General features: G+C 38.6%; 1 non-coding gene across 1 annotated transcript; it reads right to left on the reverse strand.

The window, feature by feature from the left end:
* Positions 1 to 8,949: 8,949 nt before the first annotated feature.
* Positions 8,950 to 9,064, reverse strand: LOC136042780 (U5 spliceosomal RNA). The gene has a single exon (XR_010621427.1). It is a non-coding gene; the product is annotated as a U5 spliceosomal RNA (small nuclear RNA).
* Positions 9,065 to 17,603: the final 8,539 nt, after the last annotated feature.

Consider the following 17,603-nt stretch of genomic DNA (forward strand, 5'->3'; position numbering starts at 1 on the left):
CTAATCTGGATATGTCAATCACATATCTTGGACTTGTGCTTATTCTTCCCACCAAGTTTCATCTTGATCTCTCCACTCTAAGCATTTCCCAAGGTTTTCGGTTTCCAAGATTTCTGTTTCCCCGCTCCAACCCCATATCTTTCCGGATCCAATTTGGATTTAAAATGTAAAATTTGATACATAAGATTTTTCATCAAATTTCATTTAGATCCGATCACACAATCGTAAAACAAAAATACGTCTATTACCACGTTTTCCAAGATTTCTGATTTCCAGCTCCATCTCCCACAACGTCACCAGGTCTGGTCGGAATTTAAGATAAGAGCTCTGAAGCAGAAGATTCTTTTAAATATCAATTTTCATTCAGATCTGATCACCTGTTCGCAAGTTACAAATACCTCTTTTTTCTAATTTTTCCGAATTCCCTCTAAACGATATCCCTCTAAGTATCAAATTTCATTAAGATCTGATCACCCGTTCGTAAGTTAAAAATATCTCATTTTTTCAAATTTTTCTGAATTATCCATTACCCCAGTCCCCCCCCCCCAGATGGTCGAATCGGGAATGTTATTGCTTTTCTCCTAATCCCAAAACCTTTAATAGGTTTTTTAGGCTCACACTGCGACTGAAGATTTTTAAATACTTTATTACATCGTTTTAATGAATAAACAAGCTAAAGAGCAAAAACGTGGTTTTCATTGAAAGGTAACAAATTCAAAAGTAGTTATTGTGCTTATGCTACAAATTGACATAACTTTTTTTGAATTTTAGTTGAAATTATCTTGGGGATGAGGGAGTCTATTGAATTAGTCGTTTATCCAAAAAAAAAAAAAAAAATATATGATGTCACCACAATGGTCACAATAATGGTCACCTTTGCAAAAATAATCATTAAAACCTAGTTGAGAAATGATAAAAGAATTGTATTGCTAAACGAACCTTTCTCACAAAATATATAAATATCAAACAATCCAAGATTTCACAGTTTCCAGAGTCTCTAAAACCCATCTTCACTATATGTCATGATTAAAGTCTGATGTGGATGATGGTGCATTCCAATGACATCTTGGTCGTGTACCTAAAACTAAGTCAATTGTGCCCAAGTCACAGAAAAAGAGTCACAAGCACCATATTGCAATAAACTTGGAAGCTAAAAACACTTTTCATTACTTTTATTGGCTCAAAATGAGATATAGCACCAATAAGTAAAAATACCCGGATTTCTGGCTTCCATTTAAAAATAAGACTAAAAATTAGAAAGATTAGCGTACGAAAAATAAGATACAGGACAGAGATCTTCTAGAGCCATTGATGCGTACTGAATCAACGTTTTGGTTGCTGGGTCTTTTTAACGGATAGAAAATATGTAAATGTTCGGAGGAGGTGATCTGGAGGGACGCTAAGTTTCAATATAAGATTGAGCATCTGCAGCCCAGCATTATCCCTTTTTACTAGACTAGTTGTGTTTGCTGCCCATTTTAATCACTGGTTATAATAACTCTGAAGAGTTTAATCTTACTGGCTTTAAGAGAATCAGAGATACCGTCTTCAGATCTGGCCAGCATTAAGAATCTGCCGATCAAGGATCAGAGAAGATCAAACCATCCAGGGAATCGTGCTGAAGCGAATAATTTTGGCTTTAATAGGTTTAAAAAAATACTGCCCACACAGACAGTTTAGTCAACGAGATATGGAGTGATTATTTTCATATATACAAAAGAGTGTCTTAATTTTATTGGTTCAAATTTGTGAAGTATTTCCCTAAGGTAGTCACATTGTGTCTTTTCTCTGGAAAGACTACCCAGTATTTTTAAGACCTGATTGGTTTCAAAGCTACGAGTCTGAAATCTGTAGCGAATCAAAAGAACAAAAAGCTGAATTTCGCCTGATTGGCTTTCCAATCTGGAGTTTTCAAGTCAATAGTCAGAACAAAAAGGTTTTACTCACAAGATCATATATTGCTGGGGCCCGGCAGTGAAGCCAAAGACAGCAATGTGAAAATACATTAAATGGCGTAAAGAGCAGAAAATAGTGTCTGCAAAAATATTTGTATATATTTCAACAACGGGATTACAACAATTAAAAAACCCTAAAAAAGAAAACCAAAAGCTTGAAGCCTAGTAGATATCGTTGCTAGAAATCAGACTTTCTTTATTAATCAAATATTTTTGAAAAGACTCCAATATTAAAAATCAGCAAATTGTCCATTTTTGTACAAATACAAGACCTATCTTTTTACAAAAGGAAAATAACGGAGCAATACAAAGAGAAAAATCATAATGATTTTAAAATAGATAGTTACTTTAAGGACTTTGTTAGTAACTATTTAAAGGTTCAAAGGTGTTTCAGCCATTTCATCAATTTTGTCTGCTCAAGCTAGCTTGTTTATCATGACACCCCCTATTAGTACGCCAAAAGTTGTCTCCAGCAGGGAAAAAACTGCTCTGACGAAGATATAAAACAATTCTAGGGACAAGATACATCATTGAAGGAATCTTGCAGAGGTTTGGAAGCTCTTATTGAGACCCTCACTAGTCGTGGCACGAATTCTAAAGTTAGGGTCTTAATCTTTGATAAGGTTAACTAGGTTTCATGGAATTCCGTAATCGAAGAAAATATTCCAGAGGCTTTTCTCAAAATAGCCAAAGGCCAAATACTTTTTGAATGTCAATGAAGAGCTGGTATAGGTTACGGGCGCGACCCAGATATTTCCCTTAAATCTGGTGCACAGTTCGAATTTGATAAATGGTCGATCTCTCGGGGCTAATCCGGTTTGTTACTTTTGGTTATCCGAGGAAGACACGGCACTGATCCGTTTAAGCAACATGCTGGTTAAAATTTTGGTGGTTTGAAAAGTTAGGCTAATAAGGAGGCAATTATTATCTTCTTGGGGCCCTGTCCCAAGAAGTGGGGGAAAGTTTCCCCAATTAACTTCAATTTAGATCCCAAACCAGAGTCTACAAACATCTGATACATAATGATAAGTATTTGAGCCAATTCCTACATTGAACACAGAGTTCATTACTGTATATGTATATCCTGTAGGGACTTACAGAGAAAGATTTTACCCCAAATCAAATTCTTGAAACTTTCAAACAAATGGTTTTAATTTAAATTTCTTGGCTTTAAGATCCTTTTCAAGATTTTCAAGAATTCCGAAGGTTTCCTTATTTTTCTCAATTTCCTACTTTTTTCATCAATTTAGCCTATTTCTAAAAAAATTATTAGTTTATTTAAGAGATATACTTTAATTTTTGTAGCTTTATGTTTAGTTTAGTGCTTCCATAAGTTGAAAGTTCTTCTCAAAGAGTTTGGGATACTGATAAGACAAGGATCTCGAGCACTTAAATGTCAAAATAAATATGAGAACTTTGAATGTCTCAAAAGAAAAACAGATTAAAAGAAAGCTATAAAAGAAAAAAAAGCATGAAGAACTGTAAAGAAACTTCTTATGGTTTAGAAATCATTTGAGCCATAATCCAACAGTACTAGAAAATTGAAAATAAGCTTCCGTTGAGTAAAACTGTGATCCGTTAAAATTTGGGTTTTATTTAAAGATACAATTTCCTTTTGACCCAACCGAATCTTTTTCTTAAATTAGTCTGACTATTTTACCCCTAAACTATTTTACCATTCATTACAGAGCAGTTAGCAGGTTAGATCTTGAGAAAAATCTTGGAGGGGGGAACCAGACCAAAGGTGCCAATATGATTCTAGCGTAATGATACGGGGGGTGTGGATAGCATTTTCGTCAGACCAGCTTGTTCGTGTGAATCTGATTGGTGCTGATGCAAAATGACTGAGAAACTTCATTGAAAGCCAGTAATATTTTCTAATAGCATTAAAATGCGTATCAAACAGTTCGTGGTAACGAACTGTAGTAAGGAGTTACCCGGCTCAATAGTGACCAAAACTCTAAAACGCGAAATTTTGATAACAATAGTTACATCAAAAGAATCGCATTTTGATGGTGATTTGAAATATATAAGTTTCATCAATTTTAATCTTACCCCTCAAAAGTTACGAGCCTGAGAGAAAATACCTTATTTTAGACAATAGAGAGAAACACCCCCTAACAGTAATACAATCTTGACAAAAATCACACCATCAGGTTTACCCTATTGTAGAAGCTTCAAGCTCTTATCTACAAAAATGTGGAATTTCGCATTTTTTGCCAAAAGACAGATCACGGATACTTGTTTATTTGTTTTTTTTTTGTTGTTGTTTTTTTCCTAGGGGTGATCGTATCGACTCAGCGGTCCTAAAATATCTCAAAAGGGCTCATTCTAACGGAGAATATAATTGATAGTGCCCATTTTAATTGACCAAAAATTGGAGGACACCTAGGCCCCCTCCTGCGCTCATTTTTTCCCCAAAGTCACCAGATCAAAATTCTGAGATAGCCATTTTATTCATCATAGTCGGAAAACCTAATAACTATGTCTTTGGGGACGACTTACTCCCCCAAAGTCCTCGCGGGAGGGGCTGTAAGTTGCAAACTTTGACCGTTGTTTACATATACTAATGGATATTTGGAAGTGTATAAATGTTTTCAGGAGGATTTTTTTGTTTGGGGGGGGGGGAAGTTGAATGGGGGGGGTTATGTGGGAGGATCTTTTCATAGGGGAATTTGTCAAGGGGGAAGAAAATTTCAATGAAGGGGGCGCAGGACTTTCTATAATTATTTAAAAAAAAACAATGACAAAATAAATATGAAAAGTTGTTTCTACTGAAAGTAAGAAGCAGCATTAAAACTTAAAACGAACAGAAATTATAACGCATATAAGGGGTTCACCTCCTTGTAATAGCTCGCTCTTTACGCTAAAGTATTTTTTTTAGTGATTTCAACTATTTATTCCACGACCTTTGTGATTCATGGGTCATTCTTAAGGAATTGGGACAAAATTAAAGATTTAGTGTAAAGAGTGAGGTATTGACAAGGGGGTGAACCCCCTCATATACGTTATAAAAACATACGAACATAGAAGCTAGTTACTACTACTACTACTAATAACTCACTGCAGCACCAAGCCGCCTGAGGCCAACACAGCTACGCACGCTCCTCCTCCAACCTAATCTATTTAAAGCCTCCCTCTTTACACCCTCCCAGGAAGTTCCCATTTCCTTTAAATCCTTATTTATGACATCCTCCCAACCCAGACAAGGACGACCTGCTTTCCGTGTAGCCCCAGACGGTTGGCCAAAAAGGACAATCTTCGGTAATCTGTCATCCTTCATCCGTAGAACGTGGCCTAGCCATCTCAACCTTTCTTTCATTATAGCCCCAGAAAGCGGGATTGAACCACACTTTTCGTACAACCTACTGTTTGAAATACGGTCAGTCAGCCGGGTACCCAGAAAAATCCGTAGGCAATTTCTCTGGAAAATATCTAGTAAATTTTCATCTGCTTTTCGGAGTGTCCATGCTTCAGAGCCATATTTGACCACTGTCATCACTGTAGCTTCCAATATTCTAATCTTGGTTTGTAGGCTTATCTTTCTATTCTTCCAAACTTTTTTTAACTGTGAAAAAACACCCTGAGCTTTAGCTATTCTACTTTTAACATCTTCACTGCTCCCACCATCTTTACTAATAATACTACCAAGGTAACCGAAGCTCCCAACCTGATCAATCTTTTCGTTACCTAAGGTCACCTGTTCATCTTCACTTATTCCTAACCTTAGTGACTTAGTCTTCTTAACATTAATTTTCAAGCCTATTTTAGCACCCTGAACTCGTAAAACCTCTAAAAATTCATTCATTTTGCTCACACTTTCATCTAATATGCTTAAATCATCAGCATAATCTAAGTCCAGGAGCGTTCTTCCTCCCCATTTGATTCCATGGTCTCCAATTGCCTTTCCTGTGCTCCTTAAGACGAAGTCCATCAAAATGATCCATATAAAGGGGGATAGAACACAACCCTGCTTAACTCCTGATTTAATACAAAACCAGTTGCTAACCTCATTTCCTACCTTAACCGCAGCAGTATTATTCTCGTACATAGCGCAAATCACTTTAATGTATTTTTCTGGTATACCATATAACGATAAGACCTTTGTTAACGCTGTTCTATCAACAGAATCGAAAGCTTGCTCATAATCGATAAAACTAAGGACCAAAGGTGTTTGACAACGAAGGGACTTCTCAATTATTAACCTAAGAGTGAAAACATGGTCGACACATCCTCTACCTTTTCTAAAACCGCATTGTTCTTCCCTTAAAACTTTGTCTACAGCATGTCTCAGTCTAAAAAGTATCATATTACTCAGTAATTTGCTACCTACAGAGACCAGACTAATGCCTCGATAATTCCGACATTCACTCTTGTCACCTTTCTTATACAGTGGTTTAATTAAGGTTTTCCTAAAATCATTGGGTACTTCCCCTTTTTCAAAAATCATGTTCATAATCTTCAGTAGCTTATTCCTAACCTCAGAGCCACCATATTTAAGGAACTCATTAATCATACTATCAGCACCTGGGGCCTTATTATTTTTTAATCCTTCTAGTACTGTCGCTAATTCTTCCTCACTAAACAAATCTTCCTTCACATCCAAGGTATCACAAACTTTTTCATTTTCATCTATATCTTTTCCTGCAACTGTATCTCGGTTTAGCACATTCTCAAAATGTTCCACCCATCTTTCTTTAACTTTTTCCTTATCACTAATTGTGACCCCATTTCTATCTTTAACTGGGACTAGTCCGGATCGGCTACTCCCTTTCAATTTATTAACATGCCAGTATAATATTTTACTATTATGCCGTCTAGCCGCATCTTCCAGATCCTCAGCAATTTTATCCATCGCCTCCATTTCACATCTCCTTAGTTCATATTTTAATGCTTTCTCCACTTTCTTTACATTCCTTTTGTTTTCATACGACCTATCGCTCAGATAATTCTTATACAAACCCCTTCTACTCTCTATTAAACCTAAAGCTTTTTCACTAATATTCCTAGTTGCTGTCTTAGCACTCTTCCCTAGGACACCATCAGCAACTTCACAAATTGTTTTTCTGAAATTATTCCATCCATCTTCCACATTGTCAAATTTTGAACCCTCAAGTTTAGTACTCAACTGTTCCTGGAATTTTTTTCTCAAATTTTCATCCTGAAGTCTACCAACATCATAACTTCCCGGGAGGGAGTTACTCTTCCGAAATTTCAGCTTTAAATTAACCTTAGACACTACTAGATGGTGATCTTTACTTTTAACATCAATAACGGCACTCCTATACACCCTAGTATCTTGTATTGATCCTGCTAGTCTTCTGTTTACAATAACATAATCAATAAGGTTTGCTGTCTTACCATCACGTGAATACCATGTCAACTTATGGGCCATTTTGTGACCAAACACCGTATTGGTTATAACTAGGTTGTTATACCTACAAAATTGCAAAAGCCTATAGCCATTACTGTTTTCTTTTCCTACACCAAAATTACCTAGGCTAGGATACCATCTATCCCTATTTCTACCAACCTGGGCATTAAAATCTCCTAGCAAAAACACCATATTTCTACCTGGTACCCTGTCTATTTGCTCCTGTAACTGTAAGTAAAATTCATCTGAGTCACTAGTATCTCCATCAGTTGGTTCAATGGGGGCATATACTACTATAACTGATACCCTAAACTTTTTAGTCATAAAATGAGCAATTAGTATTCTATTATTAATACCTTCCCAGCCTAAACAAGACTTAGCAGCTTCCTTATTCATCATGAGCCCTACTCCCTGTCTATGTACCCCATCCTTCCTTCCTGAGTAAACAAATTCTATGTCACCTAATTTCATGCTTCCTACCCCTGGGATATGAGTTTCTGAAACTCCTAATAAATCCAGTTCAAACCGTCTGAATTCGTCAGTCAAAATGTCGATGCGATAGTCATTTTTTAACGTCGTAACATTCCAAGTTCCAATTTTCATGTTCTTTAAATCTTTGAAATTATTTTGGCCTCAAGAAAAGCAGTGATCCCGGATACCAGTGCAGGATGGGGACCAACATATCTTCTCAAGTCTACACCGAAGCGCTTAAGCCGGCTTAGAACCGGACAGCAAGAAGTCCCTGGGACCTCCAGTAAGTTGGAGGCTTTGTGCAATCCTGGGCCCATCTTGGTCACAACATGGTTTTCAGCACTTGGCGATGCTCTTCTATCAACAAGAGTCGAAATCCTGCACAGACAGTCCCAAGCCTATTACCTCCGACTCATTATATATTCATGCCTACAAATATTATGCTACTACGGGGAGGCAGCCCATAGTAGATAAATTAGCTAGGAAGAGGTTTTTCAGCCCGAAAACGCCCATCAAAACAAACCAAGCCCAGAAAATTATCCAATAATCAGAATCCCGTACGAGTGCTGTGTTGTTTACTAGGCTATAATTTCCTCGAGGGGCGCCACTCCTCAAGTGGGAAAAATTGACCGCAAGTTTCCCAGTCTTGCAGGTACCCCGAAAGGGTCGAGGCAGCCCTTTACAGAGGCCGTTGTCCATAAATCTGGATCTTACGCCCTGCCGCAGTTGTCCTCCTATAGAGGATCCTCCCACGATGGTGTTCTGCTTCACCATGCAATTTAACCCATTACTGGGAGAAGGTTTGTAACTCATCTGACGCGTGAACACGGCAGTTGGCCCTGCTGAGTGTACATTTGAGGGGCCTTCTTCCTCCTCCACCTGAAATTATGACCCCCAGGGGAGGGTTTCCCAGTTTCTATTATGGGCCCCACTGGGACAAGGTCCTACTTGGCCTAAGCCTCCTATGGAGCTACTCTACCTATCTATAGGGCTTACATATATACATATATATATATATATATACACATACATATACATACATATACATACACACATACATATACACATACACACATATACACATACATACACATATACTCACTAACGTGCAAATATATACCCTGAATTGGTATAGGCTAGGTCTGTATAAATCATTCTGCCTTTCGGCATTCAAAAATTTGTTAAGACTCATCAAGTGCCCCTTCCCACGGTAATCTTTAGTAAAAGGCGAAAGATTAACTCGATATGAGGAGAGGCCAGAGCTATAAGTTACTTAAGTTAATTCGTACTGGTTACTTAAGTTAGTTACCAGAGCTAGTTACTTAAGTTAATTCGTACTTTACGTCTATTTTTTACTAATAAAAACATTCGTAAAAAATTTTAAGTTCTAGTTGCCTTTCTAAGTAATCAAAACATTGGTAGGACAACTAAGCCTCCTCCCCCACTCTTTTTTCTCAAAGTTTTCCGATTAAAACTATGAGAAAGCCATTTAGCAAAAAAAAAAAAAAAAACAAATGCGAATTTCGTTTTAATCTCTTATGTTCGGAGAGCCAAAATTAAAACATTCATTAATTCAAAAATGTTTAGAAATTAAATTAAAAAAAAATAAGTTTTTAACCGAAAGTAATGAGTGACAATAAAACTTAAATGCAACAGATATTACTCCGTATATGAAAGGGTTTTTCCTCCTCAACGCCCCACTCTCTACGCTAAAGTTTTTTACTGTTTTAAAAAGTAGAGTTAAGAATAAGAGTTATACCTTTACGTAAAGAGCGGGGCGTTGAGGAGGAAAAGCCCCTTTCATATACGGAGTAATTTCTGTTCGTTTTAAGTTCTAATGTCGCTCCTTACTTTCAGTTAAAAAAACTTGTTTTTTTTAAAATTTAATTAACAACAGACACGAGCAGATTCTTTTATGAATAAATTATAATGGCTTCATTGAGACTTTCTGAATGAGAAGACCAGATTAATTTTTTTTTTTTTAGGGAAACCTCTAATTTCTAAGAGTGGAAATACAACTGTTTTTACAGGAGGTAGAGAATGGTAAAGCACCCCCTTGATCCGCTACAAGATTCCAACATTTTCTATAAATAGACTGAAAACCAAACGCAAACCTGTTGCTGCGGAATATCTGAGCAGCACTTGAAATGCGGGGATCCTGCCTTTTTGCTTTGACAGCTAGACAAAATTTTGAAGTCATTGCACGACAAGAGAGGGAATATTTAGTCTTTACTTGTGTCAAGGGCTCCTTTTTTCGAGGATTCTTTAATCGGAACCAGAACCAAAACATGGAACTAAAACATGGAAATAATGTCATGTACATTTTCACTAAGCATTAATATTGTAATATAAAATAGTTCCATTTCTATTTGATAATTTTTTCAATGCGTTTCTTACCTTTCTATCTTTCTTACGTTTCATTAATTCTATTTGATCTGTTTATTGACCTCCAGTGCTCAATCAAGTCCTAAATGATCAATTCTGAGCATTCATCTCGTTAGAACCAGTTAGGTCATTTTTTCTTTGTAAAATTCCCCGTTAAACGGGGAAAAATAAGACAAATATTCGCAAAAATACACCCAAAGTAGAGATATTGCGTTTTCTTGTGATAACATTGTTCACTTCAGAAATGGATGGTCTTGGGTGTTCTACCTTATCTCAATTTAGGGCGTGTCGCCGAAAAACGGTCAAAATGGTGTTTAAACACGCGCTTTAATAAGTTCTAACTTAACCCAGTAGCGTCCAGCGTTCTCATCTGGGAATACCTTACTTTAAATTTATATGACTAACACGGTAGCAGCTAGGGCAAATTTTAAGCGTTCCTTAAGGTCAATCTCCCAGGTTTGAAGCCAATGCTATTTTGCTATAGCAGTGAAATGCGTATCAAACAGTTCGTGGTAACGAACTGTAGTAAGGAGCGACCCGGCTCAATAGTAACCAAAACTCTAAAAAATGGAATTTTGATACCACTACCTACATCAAAAGAATCGCATTTTAATGCTGATTTTAAATATATAAGTTTCATCAAGTTTAGTCTTACCCATCAAAAGTTACGAGCCTGAGAAAATTTGCGTTATTTTAGAAAATAGGGAGAAACACCCCCTAGAAGTCATAGAATCTTAACGAAAATCACACCATCAGATTCAGCGTATCAGAGAACCCTACTGTAGAAGTTTCAAGCTCCTATTTACAAAAATGTGGAATTTTGTATTTTTTGCCAGAAGGCAGATCACGGATGCGTGTTTATTTGTTTTTTTTTTCCCAGGGGTGATCGTATCGACCCAGTTGTCCTAGAATGTTGCAAGAGGGCTCATTCTAACGGAAATGAAAAGTTCTAGTGCCCTTTTTAAGCGACCAAAAAAATTGGAGGGCACCTAGGCCCCCTCCCACGCTAATTATTTTACCAAAGTCAACGGATCAAAATTCTGAGATAGCCATTTTATTCAGCGTAGTCGAAAAACCTTATAACTATGTCTTTGGGGACGACTTACTCCCCACAGTCCCCATGGGAGGGGCAACAAGTTACAAACTTTGACCAATGCTTACATATAGTAATGGTTATTGGGAAGTATACAGGCGTTTTCAGGAGGATTTTTTTTGGTTGGGGGAGGGGTTGAGCAGAGGGGGATATGCTGGGCGAACTTTCCATCGATAATTTGTCATGGGGGAAGAAAATCTCCATGAAGGGAGCGCAGGATTTACTAGCATTATTTAAAAACACAATGAAAAAATAAATATGAAAAAATCTTTCAGCTGGAAGTAAGGAACAGCATTAAAACTTAAAACAAACAGAAATTATTACCCATTTGAGGGGCTCACCTCCTCCTAATACCCCGCTCTTTACGTTAAAATATTTTTAGTAATTTCAACTATTTATTCTACGGCTTTTGTGATTCTGGGGTCATTCTTAATGAATTGGGACAAAATTTAAGCTTTAGTGTAAAGAGCGAGGATCTGACGAGGGGGCGAACCCCCTCATATATGTAATAAAAATATGAGAATACAAAATTTCTTTACGTAAGCTAATTTATAAGTTACGTAAATCTTTTACTAATAAAAGTATTCGTAAAAAATTAAAAGTTCTAGTTGCCTTTTTAATTAACAAAAAAATTGGAGGGCAACTAGGCTTCCTCCCCGCTCTTTTTTTCTCAAAATCATTCGATCAAAATTATGAGAAAGCCATTCAGCCAAAAAAAATGCAAATTTCGTTTTAATTATTCCTCTGCGGAGAGCCAAAATCAAAACATGCATTGATTCAAAAACGCTCAGAAATTAAATAAAAAAAACAAGTTTTTTTTAACTGAAAGTAAGGAGCGACATTAAAACTTAAAACGAACAGAAATTACTTCGTATATGAAAGAGGCTGCTTCCTCATCAACGTCCCGCTCTTTACGCTAAAGTTTTTTACTGTTTTAAAAAGAAGAATTGAGAGACAGAGTCAAACTTTAGCGTAAAGAGCGGGGCGTTGATGAGGAGGCAGCCTCTTTCATATACGAAGTAATTTCTGTTCGTTTTAAGTTTTAATGTCGCTCCTTACTTTCAGTTAAAAAAACTTGTTTTTTTTTATTTAATTTTATTTAGTTTTTATTTATTATTTAAGTTTTTTTATTTATTTATTTAATTTTTTATTTAGTTTTTTACTGTTTTAAAAAGAAGAATTGAGAGACAGAGTCAAACTTTAGCGTAAAGAGCGGGGCGTTGATGAGGAAGCAGCCTCTTTCATATACGAAGTAATTTCTGTTCGTTTTAAGTTTTAATGTCGCTCCTTACTTTCAGTTAAAAAAAAACTTGTTTTTTTTATTTAATTAACAACAGACACGAGCAGATTCTTTGATGAAAAAATTACTGTGACTTCATTGAAAGCTTTAACATGAATAGGCAGAACAAATTTGCATTTTTTTTTTCATTAGAGCTTCATAAAAAATTAATAAGTGAGGACACATCTAATTTTTATAAGTAGTAATAAACCACTTTTAGAAAACGTAGAGAATTGTAAAGTAGCCTCTCGATTTGCCACAAGGTTCCAAAATTGTTGGCCGTGATTTTTTTTTTTTTTTTTATTATCATCAGTTTCCTTTAAAATTTGCCATTTAAGATTATCTTTCTTTACTATTTAAAAGGGTTGTACTAATCATGCAGCCTTGATTTTTGTGTCGTTTTGTGCACCATATACCGATAAATAATTCCAAAAATTCTTAAATTTGTAGTTATAGTAAGAGATGATTTTTAGCAATAATTCTTAATATTCAAGATTTCCTCCTTTCTCATTAGCTTAAGCACTCCTTGAGGGGTTTGCTAGAATATCATTAAGAATGTTGACATCTCCCTTGCATTACGACCATATTTAAAAGGAAGTTGAAAACATGTATAATTGGTAACAACACCTTGAGGCAATATCATTTTTACACTTCATACGAATTGGAATTTGTTAGGTTACAAAGCTGTTACAAAGCAGATAACAGTTTGGCTTTAAAAGTAAAGAAACACCGATTGTAGGCCTATAAAATGTATGAACATTATTCTTAAAAAGAACAATATTCTTAAAAACACATTATTTTAAACATTATTGGCCTTTAAAGGTAAAGAAACACCGATTGTACGCCTATAAAATGTATGAATATTATTTTAAAAAAAACATTATTCTTAAAAAAACATTATTTTAAACATTATTGGCCTTTAAAAGTAAAGAAACACCGATTGTAGGCCTATAAAATGTATGAACATTATTTCTTTTTAATCTAAAGTTGTAGGCTATCTGTCCATTTTAGTTCCACAGGATCGTATTTTATTCCTAATAGTGCCGTATCTTAGAATATTTTGGTTTTTCCCCATTATCTCATATAGTTGATGATTAATAGGCTCGTTCATAAATGACTGAGTACCCCTGTTTGGAACCGGGGTAATCAAATACTTTGCTTTGCGGAGTAATGCATATACTATCAAATTAATGTCATTAAAAGTGATAAGTTCCTGAAGGTGCATAATAAACATTTGGCACCCTTGCCCTGGGGTCATAAATACAGGTAAGGGAGGAAGAAAACCCCTAAGGAGTATCTAATAAATTTTTGAAACTACTTATATTTATATACTGTTCACCAAAAACAAGAGCTAATAGCTTATATGGCACTTGTGACGAGGTCAAGAAGAGCCACGACCCATGAGCTCATATGGTATGAGCTCTAGCAAAATTCTAAGAATCAATAGATTGCTTTAAAAGGAAAATCAGAGGCTTAATGCCGGTCCGGTCGGGATTTAAAATAAGAGCTCTGAGTCACGAGGTCCTTCTAAATATCAAAATGCATTAAGATCCGATCACCCACTCGCAAGTTAAAAATACCTCAATTTTTCTAATTTTTCCTCTCCCTTCACCCCCCCCCCCAATGTTTGAAACGAGGAAAACGACTTTATCAAGTCAATTTGTTCAGCCCCCTGACACCCTACCTACCGGTCTAAACATTGAAAACTCGTAAGTTAAAAATGCCTCATTTTTTCTAATATTTTAAATTAACCGTCCCTCCACTCCCCCCATAGATGGTCGAATCTGAAAAATGACTCTTTCTAATTTAAGCTGGTCTGGTACTCATTTTTTCTAATTTTTCAGAATTAACCCTCCCCTCACCTTCCTCAAAGAGAGCGGACCCGTTCCGGTTATGTCAATCACGTATCTAGGACTTCTGCTCATTTTTACCACCAAGTTTCATCCCGATCCCTCCAATCTAAGCGTTTTCCAAGATTTTAGGCTCCCTCAAACTCCCCCCAGTGCCTCCGGATCCGGTCGGGATTTAAAATAAGAGCTCTGAGGCACAATATTCTCCCAAAGTTTCAAATTTCAGTAAGATCCGATCATTCCTTCGTAAGTTAAAAATACCTCTTTTTTTCTAATTTTCAGAATTGACCCCCCATCCCAAACTCCCTAAAACAGAGCAGATCCGTTCCAGTTATGTCAATCGCGTATCTAGGACTTCTGCTTATTTTTCCCACCAAGTTTTATCACGATTCCTCTATATCTAATCGTTTTCCAAGATTTTAGCCCCCCCCCAATCCCCCCAATGTCTGGAAATCCAGCTCTCCCTCCATGGAAAATTTCTTTCCCCCACGAGAAATTTATCCACGGAAAGACCCTCCTTGACTTGACTTACTTGACTTAAGGCTCCTGCCGCATGGGATGCGGCGTAGAGAGCTTCGCAACTTGACTTCTCCAGGCGGACCGGTCTGCTGCTAGATGAGGCGCCTCGTCGACAGCAATGTTGGCCATCACCAAGAATTTGTCGAGGCTGTCTTTCCACCTTGTCCGAGGTCTGCCCCTCGGGCGAGACCAGCCATGGGCTTCCGGGTCGAAGTCGTACACTATTCGGGCTGGCGTTGATGTCGGCATTCGTAGGAGGTGTCCGAACCATCTGAGAGACCTCTGCGCTATCTGGACGGAGAATGGCACCTGGGAGGTGAGAGTAAGCAACCTTGCGTTGCTTACAAAATCATCCCACCGGAATCCCTCGATCCGGCGAAGCTGTTTCGTCTGACAGACGTCTATCATTTTAAGGATGGTTGATTTGAGGGGCCAGGTTTCCGCCGCGTAGAGCAGGACGGAGCTTACGGATGCGTTATAAATTCGCATTTTCGTACGCCTTGAGATGTGCGGCATTCTCCATAGACTGTTGAGTCTACCGACGATGGAAGAGGCTTTCGATATTCGGCTGCATACCTCTTCGTCTACGGAGCCATCATTGGACAGCACAGAGCCGAGGTAAGTGAAGTTTTTAACGACTTCAACAAGTGTTCCGCAGACAGTTATGGTATCAGGGTGCGAGACTGGACCTGGGGGTTCAATTGCCATAATCTTAGTTTTGAGCCAGTTGATTTTCAGCCCCACTTTTGCTGCCTCTTCCTTCAGGACTTCCAGAGCGTCAGTCAGCTGGTCGATTGAGTCGGCAACGAGAGCAAGATCGTCTGCGAAGTCCGCATCCGTCAGAATGCGATCTCCAAACTGCAGACCAAAAGGCAGGCGATTTGTAGTTCTTGTCATCACATAGTCTATCACACAATTGAACAATTCCGGGGCGGCGGCACACCCTTGGCGAACGCCAGTTTTGATATTGAATGTCGTGCTCCGTTTTCCGTTGACGTGGACGCAACTCTCGGTCTCTTCGTACAGCTTTTCAAAAAGCTTGCAGTATTTATCAGGTAGACCCGTCGATCTAAGTATTAGCCAAACAGAGTTGCGATCGACGGAGTCAAAAGCAGCTTTGAAGTCTACGAAGGTCACGTATGCGTTCCTCCTGAATTCTCTAGTTTTCTCAATTAACTGGCGCATAGTGAAGATTTGTTCGACAGTGGACCTCCCTGGCATAAATCCGGCCTGCTGAACTCTCCTTTTTCTTCGGAGGATACTCGTGCATCTGTCTAGCAGGGTCATGGCAAAGAGCTTTCCAGGGACTGAGAGAAGGGTTATACCTCTGTAATTAGAGCAGATGCTCTTGCTCCCCTTTCTCTTCCAAAGGGGCAGGATTATGCCAAGTCGCCAGTCCTTCGGGACCCATTCTGTGCGCCACACCACGGAAAACAGCATTTGCAGCCAAAGTAACATCGCCGGTCCAGCATACTTCAGGAGCTCAGCGGATACTCCGCATACGCCTGCCGCTTTGTTATTCTTTAGACGTTTCAAAGCAGAGTGGATTTCTGCTGTCGTGAAGGAAGTCTCTGGTTCATTTGACGGCACTTCCTGAGTGCTGGCAGCTAGGCGTGCGAGTTCCTGGTCAGTCTGTGCTACAGCATCGGCATTGAGGAGACTTGAGAAGTGGTCTTTCCATCGACTGACCTGAGCGGCCTCGTCACTAAGTGGCTGGCCGTCCGCAGAGACAACAGATGCAACTGAGGGGGCTTTGTCGCTTGAGAGGTCACGGAGGTGCTTGTAGAGGCTCCCGACGTCCCCTTTCATGGCTGCGCCCTCCAGCTCGTTTGCCTTCCTTTCCACAAACAGTTTCTTGTCTCGCTGTATCAGCTTGTTGCGGACACCATTGAGGCGCCTGTAGGTCGGCATGTCGCCCAGAAGCCTTGCCTTGCGTCTCTGCTCAATGACGTCAAGCGTATCGAACTGAACCCACGCTTTCTTAGCACGCTTCGCCCTTCCAATATTTGCGGTCGCTGACTCCAGGACATTCTTCTTAAACGAGATCCATGCGTCCTCAGAACTTTCAAATGGCAGGAGTGCGTCGAAGCGGTTCGAGACATCAATGGCATACTTGGACCGTATCTCTTGATCGGAGAGACGAGAGACATCAATCTTGGTCGGTCTAGGTTGCGAGCGCTGGGCTTGGAGCCTCAGTCGCATATTAGCTACAACGAGGCGATGGTCAGTGTTACCAATCTCGGCTGACCTGTACGTCCTGCAGTTACTAATCGAGGATCTCCATCTCTGTGAGACAATGATATAGTCGATCATTTTTTTGGTACGGCCGTCGTTGCTGTACCATGTGTATTTGTGGATATCCTTCCTTGCGAACAGCGTGTTCGTAATGACAAGGTTATGCATGCTGCACAGTTGAAGGAGCCTTAGCCCATTGTCATTTAGAGGGTCCGGAATAACTGGTCCGATGACTTGCCGCCATAGGTCGTGGTTGTCGCTCACTGTTGCATTCATATCACCCAAAAGGATGACAATATCGTGGGGGGATATCTTGGACAGTTCATTAGCCAGGGCAGAGTAGAAAGTTTCTTTTGCTTCGTCGTCGGCTTCATTCGTCGGAGCATAGCAGACAAGGACTGTCATTTTTCCTTGCTTATGACTCAGTCGAGCATTAGCTATT

The sequence above is a fragment of the Artemia franciscana genome, unplaced genomic scaffold (genome assembly GCF_032884065.1).
Source record: "Artemia franciscana unplaced genomic scaffold, ASM3288406v1 Scaffold_1985, whole genome shotgun sequence".
Classification (NCBI taxonomy): Eukaryota; Metazoa; Arthropoda; class Branchiopoda; order Anostraca; family Artemiidae; genus Artemia; species Artemia franciscana.